At 39.3% G+C, this 22,030-nt stretch overlaps 1 protein-coding gene across 4 annotated transcripts in view; it reads left to right on the top strand.

The window, feature by feature from the left end:
- The first annotated feature begins 1,044 nt into the window (after window positions 1-1,044).
- Window positions 1,045-22,030, top strand: part of ZFYVE9 (zinc finger FYVE-type containing 9) — a 57,086-nt gene continuing 36,100 nt past the window's right edge. For 2 of the 4 annotated variants that reach the window (XM_069863125.1, XM_069863127.1), the window contains exons 1-2: window positions 1,045-1,205; window positions 17,679-17,783. The gene's annotated coding sequence lies outside the window, so the exon portion shown is untranslated. The remainder of the gene's footprint in view (window positions 1,206-17,678; window positions 17,784-22,030) is intronic. The other 2 variants (XM_069863126.1, XM_069863128.1) reach the window with 1 other exon arrangement.

Below are 22,030 nucleotides of genomic sequence, written 5' to 3' on the forward strand. Positions count from 1 at the left end.
GAGCATGTGTGTGTATGCGTGCATGTGTGTGTATGCATTTTTGTGAGTGCTGGTATATGTGTGAGGGCATGTGAGTGCATGTGCAAGTCTGTAAGTGAGAGTATGTGTGTGAGTGTGCGTGTGAGGGCATGTGAGTTTGTGCCTAGATGTGCTTGTGCGCCTCTGTGTGGGTGTATGTGCACGTGTGTGTGTGCATGTTTGTGAGTGCAGGTATGTGTGTGAGTGTCTGTGAGTGTGTGTGCATGTTTGTGAGCGCTGGTATGTGTGTGAGGGCATGTGAGTGGGTGAGTGTGTGTGCAAGTCTGTAAGTGAGAGTATGTGTGTGAGGGCATGTGAGTTTGTGTCTAGATGTGCTTGTGTGCCTCTGTGTGGGTGTGTGTGCACGTGTGTGTGCATGTTTGAGTGCAGGTATGTGTGGGTGTGTGTGCACGTGTGTGTGCATGTTTGAGTGCAGGTATGTGTGTGAGCGTGTGTGCACATGTGTGTGCATGTTTGTGAGTGCTGGTATGTGTGTGAGGGCGTGTGAGTGCATGTGCAAGTCTGTAAGCGAGAGTATGTGTGTGAATGTGTGAGGGCATGTGAGTTTGTGTCTAGATGTGCTTGTGTGCCTCTGTGTGGGTGTGTGTGCACGTTTGTGAGTGCAGGTATGTGTGTGAGTGTGTGTGTGAGTGTGAGTGTATGTGTGAGTGTGTGTGCATGTGTGGGTATGCGTGCACATGTGTGTGTGTGCATGTTTGTGAGTGCAGGTATGTGTGTGAGCGTGTAAGGGCGTCTGATTGCGCGTGTAAGTCTGTGAGAGTATTTGTGTGTGTGCGTGTGCGCGTCTAACCGTGTGTGTGTCCCTGCGCGTTTGCGAGCGCAGCTCTGCGCGTGAGGGCGTGTGCGAGCCCGTGAGCGTGAGCGCGCGTCGCTGTGTGCCGGCGGGTGCGCGCGCGCCCCGCGGGCTCGGCGGCCGCGGGGGCCGGTGCGGGCGGAGCCGCGGGCGCTGCGCGGCGGGCCCGGCGCTGCCCGCCCGGTGCCGCAGTGGCTGCGCTGCCGCCGGCGGCCGCGGCGGCCTCGGAGCCAGCGAGCGAGCCCGGCCGGCGGGCGGCGAGGGCGCCGGCCTCTCGAGCGCTCGCGGGGCCCGCCCGGCGGCGAGCGGCGGCGCAGCGCGGCCCCGGCCGCCCCTCGCCATGCGCAGCCCGCGGCGCCGGCCGCCTCCCGAGGTGAGTGAGGGCGGCCGCCGCCCCGGCGTCCCGCGGGCCGGGGAAGGGGGGGGGCTCCGGCCGCATCGCCGACCCCGCCCGCTGCCGCCTCCCCGGCTCGGCCCCGACGCGATCGCCCCTCGGTCCCGAGCGATCCTCCTCCATCCCGGAGAAGGGGCAGGAGCTCCCGCCGCCCTTCCCCCCCCCCGCCCCGCTCCGGCGGGCAGCCCTGGCGAGGGGAGGATCCCCGGTGGGATCCCGTGCCCTTTTCCCGGCCTGCTCGCCGCTCTCGCCGCGGGCAGGAACGCCGCTTGCTCGCCGCGGTGTGTAACAAGTCCCTCCCGCGCTGGGGGTAGCGGTGGAGGGGGATGGGGCGAGCGGGCGGGAGGCGTTTTATAACATCTCTAATTACATCGAAGTGTGCTCGTGGCTCACCCGCGGAATAACCGGCACCCCGGGCCGCCCGGAGTTTCTGCAGAGGTGGGTTTGGTGCTTGCTCATAAACGTTACGGTCTGGTAGGTGCGTGTGGTGGAGGGCGGCTGAAGAACTGCTTTTATATCCTGTTAACCAGACTGAGAAACAAGTAGCAGGTGGGAATTGATAGACTTTTATGTTTTCCTGTTAACTGCCTTGTTTATCTATAGACAAAATGTTCCCGATTGTTTCCTCACAGAGGTTTGTCGAAGGGTTTTATGTTTACACGTCTTCTAATTCAGTCTAAATATTAGAAGTTGACTGAATACGGAATCTCAAATTCCAGCAATCTTTTTGTATTAGATTTAAATTCCTAAATAACACTACCCTCAATATTTCAATCCAGGCTGAATCAAAAACTGGAAAAGGCCTGGTATAAACAACTAAAATAATAACAATAATTTAAAAAAAGGTGCTTTACTTGAATAAAAGCTTTTATTTTCTCTAGGCAGCATTTTACTGACTAGGCAGTGTTTTAAAACATTGTAATTAACTTTTATTAGCAAATAATTTTTGATTGCATGAAGTGAATCCAGGTTTTAGGTGCACCTTCAGTGGTTGAAACATCATTAAAATCCTTTGTTACTGCCTGAGCCCAGTAGTGGACTTCTTTTTATGAAGTTGTGGCATGTGATACAAATGAGAACAGTCTCCTTGACCCAAGAGAGAGAAAATTAAAAATCTTTTCAGAGTTTTGGGGAATCTGAAATGGAAGGTGAATGAGGACCTAAAATCTCAAGCGTGCCCCCCTCCAATTCAAGCCCTCATGTATACCTACTGAGTTACCGTGCTCTGACACATTGTGATTGATTCTCTTAACTGTCCATTGTTTTATGGTGCCTCCTTTAGTGTGTGAAAATGGAAGAAAACCACCCCAAAACTGCAATGCTGAGTCCTGATACTGGGTGTTATTTTTGCATGTTAACTTCAAGTCAGTTATTAAGCCAGGGATTAAATACTTTCAAATGCTCATTTTGGGATTTGAGGCCTAGGGCTAAGACTGAGATGAAATACAGTTTTTTTTTTTTTAGTTTGGCATGACATCTGACCGTGATTGTCTCGGGGAACAAAGGTAGAGACTGAACAAAGATGCAGTATTGAAACTTGTGGTCAAAGAATGATAAGCTTCTCATGTCTGTTGTTGCCTGTCCACTCGCTGTGCCAGCTTTATCTGAAAATAGCTTGCTGGTTTTCTGGCTAACAGGCTGTCTGTAAAAAATTACCTGGAAACTATTTTGCAAAAAGATTAGAGCGAAATTTTGCTTTTGGATATTTGGATAAGTGTTGGCCAAGAGGAAATAGATTTTGTAAAGAAGTTGTGTATTCGTGTTTTGTTGATCAGAGAAATCCTTTGGATGCACTAAGCTGTGAATCTTCCAAATAAAAGTGAGTTTCTTGACTGAAAATCAGGTAGGGGATAATAGTTTCAGTGTGTGATTAGTCTGTGTGCTGGTGAATCGTCGACCTTTTCCAGAACACTGCTGGAAGATGCCAGTATATTCAGAGACTACTTTGAAGGTTTTATATAAAGGCTACTGTTTATTTTTTTTTATTGTGATTGAGATTAAAGTCTTAAAAGAAACTGAAAGGAGGCCTGTTTTAGAGCTCTCTGTGATTCTTTGTGAGATTTGAACTTTGAAATGAACAGAAATGTGAACATTCTCAGTTTTCCCTCCTGTTGGTTTTGTGAAGCATTGGGAAATGTGTCTGTACAATTATGCTAGAAGTTACAAAGCTTTTTGTGTTGGTAAGAAATATATAGTCAAGACTAAATGGCTGAATGCAAGTTAAAATATTGAGCTTTAGGTGATAAAAACAGCTTTTACTTCTGTGTTGGCTTTAAGTGTTGGCTACATCTTACAGCACTGGGAAAATTACATCAATTAATGGAAATGGTTGGGAAGTTTTCAAAGGTGTATTGAGGATCTTTCACTGACATATTAGTTTCTATTTGAATGAGAATTCAGGATACATACTAATACAAGTTTATTTGACTAGTAACAAGAGTAAGACATGCTATATAGTTATCAAAAGAATAGCACACTTTGAAAAATCAGTGTGCTAAAACGAAGTGACCATTATAGCTATACATAAATATAAATATGCTATTTATAAATAATAATATTTATTTTATAGATATAAGTTAAAATATTACAAACAGATAAAGTACCTTCCTACTTGCTGTTTGGTCGGCTGTGTTTCACTTAATCGAAACTAAAGCATTAACAATTTCTTTTTTTTTTTAATTTAGCTGTTAAGATTCTTTTTAGACATTGAACATCTGTAGATTTCAAGGTGCCCTGTGAAATCTTAATGAGTGTAATTCTCAGCTCGTGTTTGTGGGAAGGAATGAGTGTGAGTGTCATACCTAGGGTGTTAAACTATGTCATTCCTTTACATGTTAGCTTCTAGAGAAAATTACAAGACATTGCAGATCCTAGGATCTTTTCATTGGGATTAATGGAATGCTGTACTTTGTGCTTTTGTCTTTGACTGGTATTTGTTTCTCGAATGCGGTTTATGATATTTTACCTTTTGCATCATACAAATGCGGAGCTTGGGATATTTAGGAATGCTGCTATTCAGACTGCTACAGCAGACAGGTGGAATAGGAAAACTACTTTTAACACAAGTTTATATGTATTCCTTCACTACATCTTTCCAGTATTGTTTATTACTGGAATATAACAGCAGTAGTTAGGTTACTATTATATTGCTAGAAGAGATCAATAGAAATGTGTAAAATTGATACTTATTTTTCAGAAGTAGCAGCCCTCCAACTAGTACATCAGCATCAAATAGATGAAGGTGAGTGGGAAAGGAAATCCATAAAAGGTCACTTGAACTATTTTAAAGGTCGTTACTAGAGAAATATAATTGATTTTAAAACATAGGTTAAAGACAAACAGTGCGTGACCAGGAACTTCTGGGTGACAACACTGAGTAGATTGATCCTTCCATATTCTTTCATTTAGATCTGCTCAAGTGTGAGTTGACTTAAAGAAGTAAGTCAGTCAGTTAAATTTTAAGTCGGGCGTAATTCTGTTAGAGGAAAAAAGATGGAGGAAAAAGAAGATAAACTATTTGAAAAACAGGTGTGGAGTCACAGTCTGTAGATTTTCTGTGGTTTCGAAAGTGTTGGAGCTAGGGTGCTCTCTGAATAGGTTGCGTGCTATCTTCAGTCTAAGTATAAACTAAGGCAAGAGTTGTCTTAGCTATTAAGACCATTGAGAAAGCTTGAAGAAACTTCAGTGTTGTTTTGCTTCCATGAAAAGTTTGATAATTTGGAAATGTCAATATGTGGCAGTCTGACCTTATGTTTGGAAGTTTTGGTGTCCATATATGAAACTTCTCACATGTTCTATCCCCACTGTCCACTGTATGATGTACCCTCTATATTCCGTCTCGGTGCTGTATATAGAATTCATAAATACCTTTGTCTTGTTTGCTGTGTGTTAATATTACCTGTGTCTCTGTTATTTAGATGTCAACTGAAGTTACAAATCTACCTTATGAATTAGTGGGGTCACCATGGTATCAGTTGTTTAAGTGGATAAGCTGAAGGTCCAGAAGCATTCTGGTATGCTCTGCTAGGATCATCTAGGTTTTTATATCAAGAATTGTACTGTGTGCTGCTAGTATCTATTTTGCGTCTGTTTTCTGTACTGACTCCCTCCCCCTTTTAATATCAACAGGAAGCTCAATGAATTTTTTTAAGAGATTGTTTGCATGGTGGAGTTGAGTGGGGCTTTACAACTGGAAGTGGTATTGCCAGTTAATAATATTTCTTAAAAAGGTTGGGTTGAATTGTTTCTTGAATTGTTGGATTTCATAGAATCATAGAATGGTTTGGGTTGGACGGAACCTTAAAGATCATCCAATTCCAACCCCCCTGCCATGGGCAGAGACACCTCCCACCCGACCAGGCTGCTCCAAGCCCCATCCAACCTGGCCTTGAACGCTTCCAGGGATGGGGCATCCACAACTTCCTTGGGCAGCCTGTGCCAGTGCCTCACCACTCTCTCATCGTGAAGAATTTCTTTCTAATGTCTAATTCAAATCTCCCTCATTCCAGTTTATACCCATTCCCCCTCATCTTGTCACTACATACCCTTGTAAACAGTCCCTCTCCAGCTCTCCTGTAGGCTCCCTTCAGGTACTGGAAGGTCGCTATAAGGTCTCGCCAGAGCCTTTTCTTCTTCAGGCTGAACAATCCCAATTCTCTCAGCCTGTCCTCATAGCAGAGATGCCTCCAGCCTTCTGATCATCTTCCTGGCCTCTTCTGGACCCGTTCCAACAGTTCCATATCCTTCTTACGTCGGGGATTCCAGAACTGGACTCTGTTACTGGTTTGATTCCAACATAGTAACAGAAGTGGAAAGCTTTCTACTGGAGGCTTGATACGCCTACTGATAATTTAGGTAGTGATGCTAGGCACCGGTTTAGGGTATGGATTTGTATGTTCAAAAATGCAGTACTGTGTCTTTCCTAGCATCTTCCTGTTTTATGGCCTGGCTCGAGCTTAACTGATGTTTGCAGTAATTAGAAAAAAAGAATAATGTAGGCAAAGCTGGAACTGTTGTTTTGTTTTTGTTTTTTTTGTTTTTTTTTTTTTTTTTCCCTGTTGTTATCTGTGTATGAAAATACTTGTGTGTTGTAGATTTCATTTTGGTAACTATTTTGGGACTGTTCCCCAGCTCTTCTTCATTAGTGACAGCGGAATTGGGCATCATCAGAGATGCTGGAGATGTTTTGAGCCTTTGCTTGCCTTGAGAAAATCCCTGAGTTAAGAGCTAGAAAAGACACGCTGTCTGCCAAATTATGACTATACTTACTGGTAGTGTTTTATTGTGGGCCTTACTTATCGACTTCTTGTACTGCAGTTTTGCCAAAGAGCAATTGTGGGCCTGCAAAAAATAGCGAAATGTTTTGTTGTGTGTTTTAAGTGTGATGCCTGTTTTTCTGTCAGAGAAGTAGTAGCTGAGAGGAACCTATCCTTCCCTCTTCCCAGTGTACAGAGGATCCAGAGGTCATTTCCTATCAGGTGGTAATCTGAAATTAGGCCATAATTGTATCAGATTCACGTGTGCTCTATCAATTGCAGAAGTGCTATAGCTGCCCTAGTAATACTTACCAGCCTTACTTTTGGATTCTTGCAATTTTTAAAATTATTGTTGTATTAAAGTTTTTATTTTATTTATTTTTTTATGATACACTGAAGCCTTGTGTTATAAATAAGAGAACTCAGTCGTTATGTACATGCTTCAAGTACAACATTAATATTTTACTCTTGAGTTTAAATTTTTATTTGAGGAAGTAACATGGGTGAAATACATTAGAAAATTAATAGAAGATTATCAGTGGAGAAACATACCTGGGTACCTTTTTCCAAAAAGTACTGTGATGAACTTAAAAGGTGTTGTAATGTTCAGTGTAAGAAGCAGATCAAAGAGCTTTCTAAATCGTGTAATAGCTTCTTTATCTGTGAATGACACAGACTATTAGAGGAACTTTTCTGTTTCCAGATGCAGTTTTGTAGTGTCAAAGCTCTGCTTTGAACTCACTGTACATGTTGACTTACCTGTTTGCACTCCAGGTGTGATCTAGATGATTGATTTAGGTTCACTAAAATAAAGGCCAAGCTGTTTGTATGTAGTTGTTATAAATTCAGGAAGAATGGGCAAATCGTGCAAATACACATAAAATTTATTGCATGATCAGCTGGCCAGTCACATTATTGGAGTTTTTTTATGCTACAGGACAAAAATTGCTAATATTTTCAGATCTTTGAGGGTTTTTTTCTTAGTTATTATTTACCATTATTTACCATTATTATAAACCCATTTATTTTAAATGAATCTCTTCTCTAATCTGTTTCCTTTTCTCCTTCAACAGCTTTACTTATTTTTTTTCCCTCTCTTATTTTTTTGAATTGTTGGGTTTTAAGAGGAAGGGCAAAGAACTTTGTCATTAGCAGTAAAATATGGGGCCCAGTTTCTGGTGATCTACATTCCTCTGGTCTATGTCGTGCTCAGACCTCATTCTGATCCTGGGTGTGCCACACATCCTGTATCCCTGAGATAGACTCTGCTGATCTGTGTGAGGGTGACTTAGGCAATCCCTGCCCCAGTCACCTGCTGAAGGTGCCTGGTCAGAATTATATTTGTGTTCCCCCTTCAAGTTCTGTAGCTCTAGGCTTTGCTTATCAATTTAAACAAAATCAAATTTATTTTGTTTCTACACCAGACTGGGAAGTGCAGTGACTGAAAGGGTAGCATGTTTGCTTTTTCTGCTTGTGCTGTAGAGAAGGACAGGCAAGTGGGCCTCAGTCATCTGTTGCAGAAGAGGGATGGATATCTGGTGCTGGTGGGTTCTGAAATAAGCGTGGTATCAAAGAGAAGAGCCTATGTCTTGGATATTTATGTGTTACAGTTCCGCTAACTGCTGAGTAGGGATAATGCTGAGCTGTCTTTTTAGGACATCACGGATCCAGGGAGTGTGTTTCCTGACGTCACACGAGACTGAGAACAGAGAACTGCACTTGATTAAGCCGATGCTCAAAAGAGCTTAGTGGTTCTGGGGTTGAGTCAGTGCAGTGTGCTGGTCCGGTGATAAAAGGAGCTCTCGTCACTCTAGCTGAAACAGTGGGAATGTAAATCCAGATTTGTTTCTGATGGCTAGGACTTACTTCCCACCCATGATTCTTTAGGATTTGTGAGAGATTTTGTTAGCTGCAGGGAAATTCTTACAAGATCTAGAGACAGACAGAGCCATGTTTTGTTTTGAATTAGAAGATGCATTGAATGAGTTTTATAGTGTAAACTGAATCTGATGTTATATGTACCCAAGTCCTTTGAGATAGTCTATCCGTAAGCATATTTTTCTACCATCAGTGGAATAAAAGAAGCTTGTTTTTCTGTGTATTTAAATCCTTTTTGCCCCTTAGTATCTCTTCCTTTCCTTCTCCCTCTGCAATAACCCCAGCTTTCTCACATAACACCATAATTCTGTTTTTTCCAGCACTGTGTGGGTATTGATTGCCCAGCAGGTTGCTGCCAAAAATACATATATCAGCTTGCTTTTCCTTTGGAGGACAGTCATTTGGATTTGTTTTTACTGTGCAGATACTAATTTTCATGAATGTATATTTTTTTTGAAAAGATGAGCATAAAAAATAGTAAGTGAACAATACGCTCCCATAATCTTCATTTCTGTAGGAGATCAGATAGTTTAGATACAACATTTGAAAAGTGATAGTAGCTGAACACTTCCCAGTATGTAAATTCTCTTCTAATTTTTGCTACTGAGATTGTGAATACTGAGTTTTCTTTGTAAGGCGAAGCAGACACAAAAGTTATGTGGTTAAAATATACCCAGCAAACCAATCATAGAATAGTTTGGGTCAGAAGGGACTTTAAAGATTCTGCCGTGGGCAGGGACATTTTCCACTGGATCAGGTTGCTCAAAGCCTCAGTCTGGTCAATGTTGGTTTTTTATTCCCTATCTGCACTGTAATGCAGATAGATTAACATTTAATATGAACTGAGATCACGTAAGAGGAAAGTTTTCCCTCTTTGTGTATTTTTTTTTTTCATTTATCTAGCAGTCTTTGAAATTGCACGTTCTCTGCAATATTGTAGAAATACATGCTAGAGCTTGCTTCTGAGGCTTGTGTTCTGCAGAGAAAGGCATGGGGTCCTGATCTACACCTGTTTTGGGGTTTATACTTCAGTATGCATCTACTGTTTCTCCTTTCCGGCAAGTTTGATAGCTCAGCAGAGTGTATTGGTTGTCATCATGCTACAAAGTTACAATGTAAGTGCTATATTGCTTAATTCAAAATGAGTATTTTACTCTTCTCTTATTTGGTGAACTTGAAAGAATGCACAAAGCCCACTTCTTGGGTTATATTATTAACAGATTGCTTTAAATAGTATATGTATTGAAACAGTCTCTTAATTGAAACAGTCTCTTAATTGAAACATCAAATTGCGTTGATTGTTTTTGTGTAAATGATGAAAGCTGAATAAAACCCCAGCATACTTCACAGTTCTTTCTTGATTTTTTTATAAATGTAAGTTTTAAAGGTCATTACTTATCTTTAAGCGTCAGTGTACCTACTTTTGTGCTTTCACGTAATTATATTAGCGTTCTGGTATAATAGCCTCTCTATTGTATTTACCGTAGTTTCAGTTAACAAGTCACCTGTAAAATGCATTTTAACCTATTGCTAGAATTAGCACATAGATTTTTTCTTTTTGTTGGATGCTCCTGTGAAATGAACGTGGGTTTTATCATGACAAGAATTAGAAAGTGTTCCTTGAAACTCATTGATGATAGATAGGTGTATATGTAGTGGGTTTATTCCCTTATTTTTTTTCTGTAATGCCCTTCATGGTTATGTTTTCCTCTCTCTCTTTTTCTTTTTTTCTTTTTCTGTTAAGCTTTATTTCTGTGCAGGCAGCATGGAGGTGCAGTTGTATGTTCAGCTTTGAGGAAATGTATAAATAGGGGCTCCTATGTAGTTAATACAGCTTGTCTTAACTGGAGGTTTTGAATACACAGCTGCTGAGGGAAGCAGATAGCTGTGCTGATCCTGGGTGTTGGATACCTGGTGTGCGTATGTGTCAAAAATTTTATTTCACAGTCTAAAGGCTGAGAATTTAAATGAATTCATGAAGGAGTCACGATGGCAGTGAATAATGATGAGGATAGGTAGAAAGCATGTTGACAGTTACAACGATGCTGGAATCTTTGACTGTTATTTTGGCCGTGTGTGTTATTTTTGTTGTTTTTCAGTGGCTGTTTTATCTAAAGACTTTACGTTTGCAAAATGAACTCATTGCCGTTGCTTTTGGGTTTATTCCTACCATTCCTAGAAGAGTGGAATAACATTGTGTGGTTAATGAACAAGTTTACAATGGGTTTATACCAGTGAATCTGAATAGTGATGTTGAAATAGAGGGGGTTTCTCATCTTTTTGTCGGAGGAGGAAGGAGGCGTGGGTAGGGAGAAAGCAAATGGATGCAGGAAGAGGTGAAGGAAGGAAAGAATGTGTTTGAGAGGGGGAAAATAAGACCAACAGATGAAGGAAACTGAACATGAGAGTGTACTACAGTCTTATGGAGAGGTAAAGAGAAGAGATGAAGATTCATAGCTGAGCAGCATCAGCCACCATGTCAGCAGACAACAGAAGTGTCTGAGGATTCTCAGTTTTGGACTGTCTGAGAAATGCATCAGAGTTTAGGAGGATTTAGTATTCCTAGAGCTCCATAAGATTTCTGAAAACTATATTGTGATTCATTAATAATGAATACTTTCAAGTTTTTTTGGATTTTATCTGTTAGACCTGTATTTCCGGTGACTGCCGATAATGATACAGAATAATGGACATCTAGTTTTATAACTCAAACTTTTCTGAATCTCACATGAATTTTAATTAAATGTCCTGACTGGTGTATGCACCAGTGGAGCAATGAAAAAAATCCAACTTACAGCAAATCTGAATGCAGGTTACTCTCCATTTCTGTTGGTCTATGCTTAGTCCCTTCTGCACTGTTGAAAGCACGTTAATGGACCTCAGTGTGAAGGAGAATCACACTCAGGGCGGTTTCTATACACATTGTTGCTGTGGATATATTGAGTTTTATTGAGTGAGTTACTAGTTACAGACGACTTGAGACATAGTGCACTGTGAGCATCAGTTAGATTGTGAACATGAACACAGGAGTGAACTTTGCTACGTTTGGTGAGATAACAGTATTTTATCGTGTGTTAGTATCGTGTGTGTATATAAGTTTAATCTTGGTGTCACGTGCATATAAAGGTTAACACAATAGAAATAAAATTGCTAATGGGAATTAAATGTTGCTTCTTTTGAGATAATTTCAGCTTGAAGGGAGTCTGAGGTGGAAGTTAATAGATTTCTGGTTTTGTTTTCAGGGGCGCATGGTAGTTCAGCTCTACATAACATAGGATTTGACAGACAGTGATTGTTAGTTCTCTGTAACTGTGATGTTTCTTATTAGAAGTGTGTGTGGAAGATTTTGTAACACTTACCAAATGAGTACAAATGACCACAGCAGTGTTGGGAAGAGGATGTATCCAAGTGTGCTGATAAAGGTAGCTTTAGTAGCTGATGGACTGCTTTTCAGCAGAAACTGACAGCAGACTTTCAGACTTTTTTTCTGTACAGATTGTCCTTTTTCTAAAGAGCAGCTGAGTGCATCAATTGTGTTACTTCTAGCAGCTTCTCTCCCCAGTGGGTACAACTCAGAATTGATGGGCTAGTAAATGGTAGCAAAGCAGTTTCCCTCTTTGCCTGTTGTCCTTTTCATCTGTCCCATTCTGGTTGCATGGCAATTCTGGCCTTTATTACAAGATACGGATTTTGCTCATGGCACCTCTAAGTATCGGCCCCTGGTGGGTTTTATAAGAAGGACAGTTCCTTGGCAGTGGTAGTCATTTAGTTAGTGATTCTAGGGGACCTTAGTCAGTTATTCCTGTATTGTCTAAATCTAACATCTGAAACAGTGATCAGCATATTTGGGATTCATTCTTGTTTCTACCCTACATTAGAAAGGAGAAAACTCAAAGGTGTTAGAATCCAGGATTAATTCACTCTGAGATATCTAATATGTGACTTTAAATAATTTTATTCTTCAAATCTGGTAAACGCTAGTTTCTAGTACTCAAACCCTTCACTTTCAGATACAGAAGCATAAAAAAATCATCTCACAAACTGATTTATTCTATGTGTTTCACTTTAGCTTGCATTTGAGTAAAGTTAAATAACAGCTTCACTTCAGTAAGTTAAATGTATTGGTTTCTTTTAAAAAGCATTTACATTGATGACATTACATGGAATCTGTGAACAAATTAAGAAGCATAGTTTCATATTAAATTTATGTTTAATACACTGTGCATTTTTTGGGGGGGTTACAATATTTTAAACTTGGGAGTTGCATGAAACATTAGATTTATAAAACAATACATTTTGAAGTGAGCTCTAAGAGCATGTGAGTGAACTCAGGAAAGGATTTTCTCTTTTTTTTCTTCCCAACTGTATTCCTCTGGAAAAACTTGCATTGAAGGCAGCACTATGATGTAAACCTATCTATTTGCTCTTCCAAAGAGCCGGGGATGGATACTTTTCAAGGCAGTCAAAAGCAGTTATATAAGAGGAGGATGCGTGGCTCCCGCCTCCAGGTGCCGAGGGCCCTGACTCTGCAGCGTGCTGAGGAAGTTCAGGCTTTTTGGCAAGGCTGCTTTTTGTGTCAAGCAAATGAATGAATTTCTTTCCCCTTGAAATAGTAAAAAGGATAGGAAATGGAATTTATTTTTTACTGTAAAGTGTTATAAAGCAAGTGTCCTTTTCAGTTGGGCCTCTTTGTCTTATTTACTGGAGGACAAAGGTTGATAATGTGGCTGTAATTTTTCTTGTCTCCCTGTTTCTTTTGACTGTGATACTTTCTATAACACTTCTTTGAAGTTGCTGCTCTTTTGACTGCCTTACTGCTGCTCTGGCATGCGTGAATGTCTCCTTATGGAAACTTGGCTGGAGACAAAAGTGAAAATAATAGCTTTAAAATGGCATGGGGAAAAGTCAAGGGAAAAGATGCAGATATTAGTGGAATAATTAGAGAGACTGTATTTTGCTATAGGCATTGTCCATCTCTGTTCATGCAGCTGATTGGAAAAAAAGACAAACCAATGGGACATTAAAATAGTTTATCTTTTTTTTCAGCAAGGGTAGTGAGCTGGTACGAAGTGTTGTATTACACAGAAATTGCCTGCCATGGCCCACTCTGCTCTTTGGTTAGTTTACACTGAGTAGTGGGAACATCAGTGTGTTATGGGAAATAAAACTGAAGGATACTTGGTCAGTTTGAGCTTTTGGTGCAGAAAAAGGATTAGCAGCGAACCAATGTGGTTGTATTTGTTATATTTTACCTCTTGGTGCTTTTTTTGCTATTTCTTATTAAATTGATTTATGGTGAGTTTTAATGGGATTTTCTAATCCTGAACTGTTTCTTAGACAGGATATTTTTGGCAAGTTCTGTTGTTATTTGCTGAGTCGCTTTTAATAATTTAGATATTTTAAAACAAACACTTTATAATGCCTGCCTTTCCTTTTATTTGGCACACACTAGATAGAGCATGTACTTGGTGTTGGAACAGAATGTGTAGGTGTTTGAGAGTCAGTGTAAGGTTCAGGAAAGAGAACAGCAGTGGAGGATGAAGCTTGGTTTCATTCAGTTAGTGTGGACACATGCTGTCTGTATGGACTCCAGGTGCTGTTGGGGCAGCGCATCCTGAGACAGGTCTGGAGGATTGCCTCTGCGGGAGGAGGCTTCCTGTGTGGTATTTAGTCTTTCTGCTTACATTGATTCTTAAAATATAATACAAACACATGTTCATGTGAAACTTGACTAAAAGTTGTTGCTTTGTTTGAGAGAGGCCAAGAAGGAGATGTTATGAAGTGACAAAATTGTTGGGTACATGGTGCTGTACCATTATTCCAAGCATGTCATTACTTGAGTGAAGAATTCCCCACCTTTTCCACTTGTGAAGAATTAGCTTTCAGATTAACTGATCAGATAAAATAATTCATGTTGTATACTCATGTGCATCCTGAATTTGGCTACCTGTTTCCCCTCTTGTTTAAGTACAGCGTTTCCCTATTAACGTAACCCTCTGCTGTAGTATTTCTTGTTGCAGTTTTTAGTCTTGCAAAGTTGGAACCTTAAATATTATCTCTGAATCTCCCATATGAGAGTTCCAGAGGGTAAACAAGCTAGGAAGTTAAGATACCAGCATTGAGATCTGCGTTTTCATTTGAGATAATGCTTAGTCCAACTAATCTAGCAATAATCAACTGCCTCAAAATGGCTGCAAATGTATTTCTGCCTACTCAAAGACATCTCACTGGTAGCACATTATAGACGATATGTAGTTCAGTTAAGAGCTGGATTCTTGCCAGTAGGTGGAAGCATTTTTTAGCATCTCTTCATGCTTGGAGATTTTTTGCATTTTTTTAACATGGTATCAAAATTTTCTTTTTCAGTCTCTTTCCATGTATTACCAGCTATTCCAATTTGCGCTAGTTCAGATTACTTCCATGTGATGTTGTAAACATTTTTTATTTTTTTTTTTTTGAGAAGATATTTCTAATTTTCTATTTTTAGCTCTCATTTATTCTGTTCTTCATCCTCTCTTTATTCTGGGCACGTCTCTGCTTGTCAAATTTCTCTTCAATTTCTGTTTTGCTTCTGCAGTAATTGACAGGTGGCCTCTGGAACTCCTGAGGGAATGGTACACGTAGAGTATAACCACAGCAGCACCTGAGTGATACCACCTAGGGCAGGAGACAGAACCAAGTTCATCCAACCGTCAGCAGGAGAGATAGGGAACTATGAAATGCTCAAAGTGAACAAATGGGAAGAACAGAGACATTGGGCCTCCTTCAGTTATAGTGATCTTAGGTCTCAGTAGGCCCATAACTTTTAGGTGGAAATGCTTGTGTTCTTTTCAAGTGGGGTTGCTCTCTACAACTACTTAGAAGGAGGTTGCAGGGAGGTGGATGTTGGTCTCTACTCCCAAGTGATAGGTGATAAGATAAGAGGGAATGATGTTGAGCTGCATCAGGGGAAGTTTAGATTGGACATTAGGAAAAATTTCTTACAGAAAGAGTTATCAAGCACTGGAACAGCTGCCCAGGGAGGTGGTTGAGTTACCAGCCCTGGAGATGTTTAAAAAGCAGGTAGATGAGGTGCTTGGGGTCATGATTTAGTAGTGGACAGGTATGATTGGAGTTGATGATCTCTAAGATCTTTTTCAACCTAATGATTCTATGAAACCTTTTTTAGCAGTGTGTATGATTTGTGAAAAAACTAATAATCATTAGGTTATACATTGTTGTGAGTATTCTTGACTCTCTGTTGTAGTTATTCCTCTTATCCTTGATTCTTATTTTAATACAATTCTCTTACATTAACTTCTTTTTGGAAAAAGAATTTAGCTCTGGTGTCAACCTCTTCTTTTTTCAGGAAATCCAAACCTTATAATTTACTTTTTTAGAATTGCTTTTTTTTTACATTCATATCTGTAAGCATGCTTCATCAATTTTTGCATTGATGTTTGTAAAGGAAAATGGCTGCTGAGAGTAAATGTTGAACAATTGAAAACAAAAAGTTCTAGGACCTCCAGGTAAAATCTCTTCTAAACTTTCTTTGGAGACTGGTAGCAATTGATTGGATCTATGTTGTTTGGTTTTTTTTTGTGTTGAATGGTTACAGACAAAAAAGCTATTACCTGGGAATAATGGAACAAGGAAGGTGGACCAGAATAAACCAATGAAGAGTAAAGCTGTACTGTTGCCCTGAGTATCACTTGTCTGTAAGGCTTATTGGCTTAGAGCACTGGTAACAGCACAGTACGTTCTAGTTGTAGGTTGCTAGGTGTGATCCATCTCTGTTTGATAAGGACTGAAGTTTGTAGTTAATGTATGACCGATTGGTTCATGTAAAATGTACAATGCAGGTGACAAGCCTTGTCATAAATCACAAAAAGAATTGTCGTTAATTGATCCATCTTGTCAAAGGGCTCGTGAAAATGGGATCATTTTCCTCCACCTGCAGGCCAAGAGGGGACATGAAAGTGGGACAGATAACCGTGCCCCACTGGCATCTGTACTTCACATCCCTTTGAAAAAGCTTATCATCCGGAAACCTTCCAGTGGTTAAATTTCCCTCTACTCCATCTTTACATGCATGTGAAGCCTATCTGAAGAGCTTCATAATATAATAACTTCTATTATTTCTCAAATATCCAAAACTCATGCTGGCTTATAGAGGTAGAATCATACCTGGCATCAGAAATTTTACTTGCACACATGAACAGTTCTGTTGGCATACAAAGCTGTGGGATTTTGTTCTGAGTTTGGAAACAGTACTACTGAGAGTGCTACTGTTCAGTTCATTAGTTTCCTGGAATTATTACTGTAGCTTATTCTGAAAAGAATAATAAACAACCCTGGGAAAATTGTAGTATAACACTGAATACCGCTTTCCTGCAGGGAGAACTGCTTTTTTTTTTTTTTTTAGCTCTGTTCATTTTACTGGAGTTTTAAGATTTTTTTTCTAACATAAGCTGATGCTTCGTCTCAGCACTAATCAATACTTCAACTGCCTAATAAGTTGAATACTGGCACCAGCAAACCTTAAAACATGAATTCAACTTATCTTACTCCTTGTTCTTGTTCTGTGTGTTGTAAACAAGTCTTCTTGGGTTTTTTTTACTTTTTTTTTTCCTTTGCTTGGCTGTTGGATTTTGAGCTGTGTCGACTGTTAGGATGCAGCCTGTGAAAATGAGCACCTAACCTATAGAAATGCTGTAGTTAGGAGAACAAGAGAGTTTCTTTTACAGACTTTTTTTGCTTGTGTCCTCCCGGCTATTGAAAGTTGATGTCATTGTGGTTTTTGAGAGAAGAAGCCTTTAGGAAATGAAGGGAGCCTAAGACTGTAGGGGGAATAATTTGAAGACAAAACCAGTTGTTTAGCTGTAACAAAATCAGTGGGAAGCTGATGAATACGCTTTGCAGAACAGAGGGCCATGAATTTTTGTTGAGTATCAAAGCTACTGGCTCTTTATTTTTGGAAGCCCTGTGGTAGTGTATTATAATAACTTCAGAGGATAGTTTTATAAATTAAGTGTTACAGTCAAGGTCATCAAGGATACAAGGACAGCTGGAGTTGCTGCCTCACTCTGAGGGTTTACAGTTAAATTAAGAGTAATGGTAGGTAGCAATGTGTTTTCTATTAGAAGCTTTTTTCACGAGAAGAAAAGTAGTGGCATAATGCATACGTCTCTGGATTTAAAGCTGCAAATACAATCCAAATCATTTGAGGGCTTGCAGCGTTTGGCAAATGTGCCTGTGCTCGCTGCAGGCATGCGCTGAAAAAACATGGTTTGTGGCAGAATTACCAATCATAAAATACATGTTTATATTTTCTTTCTAGGATCAAGTAGAACACACTGATTCAGCAGAACTGGCTGGTTGTGCTGCAGTCATCATGAGTAGGCACAGGGTCATTCGTTTCTTAACAAATATATAAAAGAAAAAGGTAAGAGGCAAGTCCTGCTTTAGAATATAATGATTCAGGGTATGTACTTGAAATTCATGTATTTTTATGTATGTGTATGGGTATCTACTTATATACATATGCATACTCTATATATGGATCTGTATCCTATGTAGAAAGTGATGGAGAATTTCTAGCATTTTGTTGGTTTGATTTTTATTGAGAGTAATTGCTTTGTTTTAGAGCAAAGATCTGTCTTATTTTGTTTGGGGGAGGGTAAATTCTTTCTTCCTCAGTCTTTGCTGTAGGCAGATCTCATCAGTTGAAAATACGGCTATTGCTGAACTCTGAACAAGCTGCTCATTACAGCAGAGGTGCTTGACTTTTTCCTTTCGGGGGCAAATAGTACAAACATCCCTAAAAGGAGATAGAACAATATGTGGACTAGACTGTTGTTTCTTGGGGTTGGAGGAAGCCCTCAGCCCTTTATCTAGATCAAATAAATTAATTTGTCAAATTGATTTACACTTCCATGTCATCATGCTACAGGAAAATGACATTTTCTGGACATATGATTTTTCTCAGGATGAATGAGCCATGTTTGGTTTCAGTTTGATCATGCCCCTTGTGACTTTAATCTTGGGAGACTTTCATATATATTTTTGGTGAGGACTATAATAAACTACTCATATTGTTTAGTAAGAGTTTACTAAAATGTGTATGTTGAGTAGTCTACACAGGACAGCATGGGAGGAAGTCTTGAGATCTTATTCTGGTTCTTTACAGACCCTCTGGCTTTTAGGCCTTTTCTATGAGGCTGATAGTTGTATGTTGGCATTATTTCCTTTTGGCACTTTTTTGTTGTAGAGTATTAATGTGATTTTGTTATCATTTGCTGTCAAGAAAATCTGAAAGACTTCAGGCTGCCAGTTCCAGTGGTGTAAAAATCTTGAGGGTAATTTAGGATGTGCAGTGCAGAGGATCATGGATTACATGGTTCTTTATTGTGGAGACCAAAACGAATTTGAGCCTTATGAGTCTTGCTGCTTTGCAGGTATAACATAAGGCCTCCCTCTTTGTATGGATCGTTTCCCAAAAAGAAGCTAGCGTGTGGGATATCTGAGCTGTCTTGAAAGGCAGTCTCCAAGGTTAAACCTGTTCAGAATACCATATAATTTTGAAGAAGGTTTTTCTGTTCTTTACTTCTGTCTCCTACCCTCCCACTAATCAATTAGTTTGTTGTATGCCTAAATTCTGTGATGACTAGGATAGTAGTTCTGGATACATATCTGACCCACGCATTCTGGTACGTGCATCTATAAATTTAGACATTAGGGGAGAGCAGAGCATGTAAGCTTGATAAGATGTAAGATCTTAAGTTTTGGAGATGAAGATGATCCTAAGTCCATGCTGTTGTATGAATAAATTGATAAGTAAAACACAGAATTTCTGAATTATGCATGATCTGTGATCCAACAGGAGCTTGAAAAGAATCTGATTGACAGGCTGTGTGTTTTCTTTAGCTTTCTGCCATGAAAAACAGGAGATGCTTCTGCAGTGGGTAGCAAGTGATCTTGGGTTCTGGATTTCTGTACCAGTGGATGGGATCCACTGGTTGGTGGTTTTTTTGGGTGAAGAATTAAAGAAAAGAAAATATTTTGCTATTTATTTATTTATTTTCCTATAACTAGTCTTTTCTGCCAAATATTTGCACAGAGGACACTATCTTACACTTTTCAGTGGATTGGTGATTTATGGCTCCTTTTCCTATTCCTGGCACAACATCCCCTTCTTTGTGTTGTTCATACTAATATATACTAATCTAGGATGTGTCTCCTTTTTTTGCAGCATCTGGCTATAATCACCATTAAAATTCCTTCCTAATTTACTTATGTTTTTATTCTCATTTTTCTAGCATTTAAGCTGTGTTTGCTGGTCGGCTTCTCTCCGTGCTATGGCTCGGAATAGCCAAGCAATACTAAAGAGTTTCACAGCTATCAAAGATCCTTTGAAAATGTCTTTTCAGTCTTTTTTACTAGGAGGAAGTTTGGGACTGGAGTAATTCTAAAACTGTTCCAGACTTTTATAGTGGTACCTGTAAATTGCAATCAAAGTTTCCAAAGACCTATAAATGAATATGTTTGGTTTTATTTATGTTGGATATTTCATAAAAATATTAAAAATACAATGAAACTCCAAAGCAAAGGGAAACCAGATCCCCAATAATTATAGCATGTTGTGTTAGAGGATTTAGTGTTTTATGTTTTGATCTTGAGTTGCTGGCTATACAGAATTGAAATATTAGATCTTAAGCTGGCAAAAATATAAGTTATTGGTAGTGTGTTGGTCAAGATGCATTGCGGATGTCTGTTAGGAACATGAATACTCGTCCTCCTTTTCAGTCAGGAAGAGGGCAGTAAGGACTTTTGTGGGCTTGGCCGTGTGATTTGCCCTTGGACAGAAATTTCTGGAAAAGCTTTGGGGGATTGTTGTGTTCTTTTATATAATAATAATAATTTTAGATGTTAGACTTGAAGGTTTGCAGCTGACCTCTTCTGAGAAATACCTACTTGCATAGAGAATGAGATCTCATCTAGTGTGGCTGTCAGCTTAGTGATTGTGAGTTCAAAAATAAAAGATTCTCGGTATGTCCTGGTACATCAGTAAGTGAAATAATAAAAGTGTTATAAAAAACCTTTTCTCTCTTCAGTTTGGACTATGGAAATCCATCAGTCTGGATCTTGGCTCATTGCATGTTGGTACACTGGTATTTGAGCTCCAGAATTCATATGGTTACATGGAGTTGTTTACACATGGTTTTGTCTATTTAGAATTTAAAAAAATATAGAAGAAAATCCCTCTGTCACATTGGACCAAATTTAAACTCACAAACATTAGATATTTAATATTAGATAGTACAGATATTAATTAAAAACAATCTTACAGATTGTTTTTTGTTGTTGCGATGAAGTATTAACCACATTAAGACTGTAAGGGAATGAGAGCACAATTTTAAGTCTTCTTTATATTGTATGCCCTTGTTATTGTTAAACATATGGTCTCCTAAGCCTGAATATTTGTGGTTTTCTGATTTTGAAAAATTGCACATAATACAACATCTAAAAGTCAATAAAAATGATTGTATTTATTCTGAACTTCTAACACTGCTTTCTCTGCTTAGGGATGTCTTGTTCCTGATTTTTGTGACAATGAAAAACCAGCTGACACAGGAATAACTTAGGAAATGCTAGTGGCAAATGTGGCTTATATTCTGCTTACTCCAATATGAATAAACTTGAGTTAGTTCTGAAGTAATTTTATCAGGGTTTCAGGTTTTGAAGTTGTGCGAGTGGTCAGATTTGAATTTTTCTAAATATTTGAAATCTACATAACCAAAATGCTGTCAAACAGTTACTTGAAAACATGTTTTTAGCAACTGTATAATCGGCATAGATTTCCTTCCCTATCACCATGCTTGTCAGTAATCATTATCTTCTCTAAAATAAGCAAAGCATCAAAAATCAATGCTTGTAACCTATTTCTCTGGGGACACTCGTATTGCAGTTTGTGTCCTACAAACGCCTTGAGTGTGGGTGCCTTTTTTCACTAGGAAAGTGTGTGGAAATCTGAGTGTGGTGTTTTCAGACAGCTTCACAGCTGAACTCTGTGGAACACGAAGTTGTGTATCACACTTTTTGGTCTTGCAGTGCTTCACTGGCAAATCCTCTGCATCACTGGCCTTAGTTGTAGGACGTTGCCTAGGAATAATTATTCACATCTTCATCAATTGTTTGCTAGACTGAAACATTATCATTATAATGTAAATTAAGTACATTATAAACAGATGTGAAATTATATGATACTTTGTACAAAAGAGTCTTACTGTACTGGTACATGTTCGTTGAGGTTTAGAACGGAACGGAAAAAAAATTAAGTGAAATTCATTTGGACAGATTAACTTTCAGTATTTGGTATTTACCTATTTGGTAAAGATGCTTCCTGCTAAGGAGTTGAAATGAGGTGGAGAGAAAGGTGCAAGAGAACCTCCACATTCTTGCAGTTTGGCTGTAGTTTTTTGTATTCGTATGTTTAAGTTTTAAAAATTATTGTGGTTTAATCGAAATGTGTAGTAAATGTAATGGTTTCAGTGAAAATGATATGAAAGATTTTTAATACAGTGACTTAGTGGGAGAAGGAGTAACCCACGAGACTTTACAGGTATCTAAGGGATCAGAATACACTCTGTCACTGAGGTCAGAACCTGGCTTTTAGTAGAGAATGTAAAGTGT

Source organism: Phaenicophaeus curvirostris, chromosome 8 (assembly GCF_032191515.1).
Source record: "Phaenicophaeus curvirostris isolate KB17595 chromosome 8, BPBGC_Pcur_1.0, whole genome shotgun sequence".
Taxonomy (NCBI): Eukaryota; Metazoa; Chordata; class Aves; order Cuculiformes; family Cuculidae; genus Phaenicophaeus; species Phaenicophaeus curvirostris.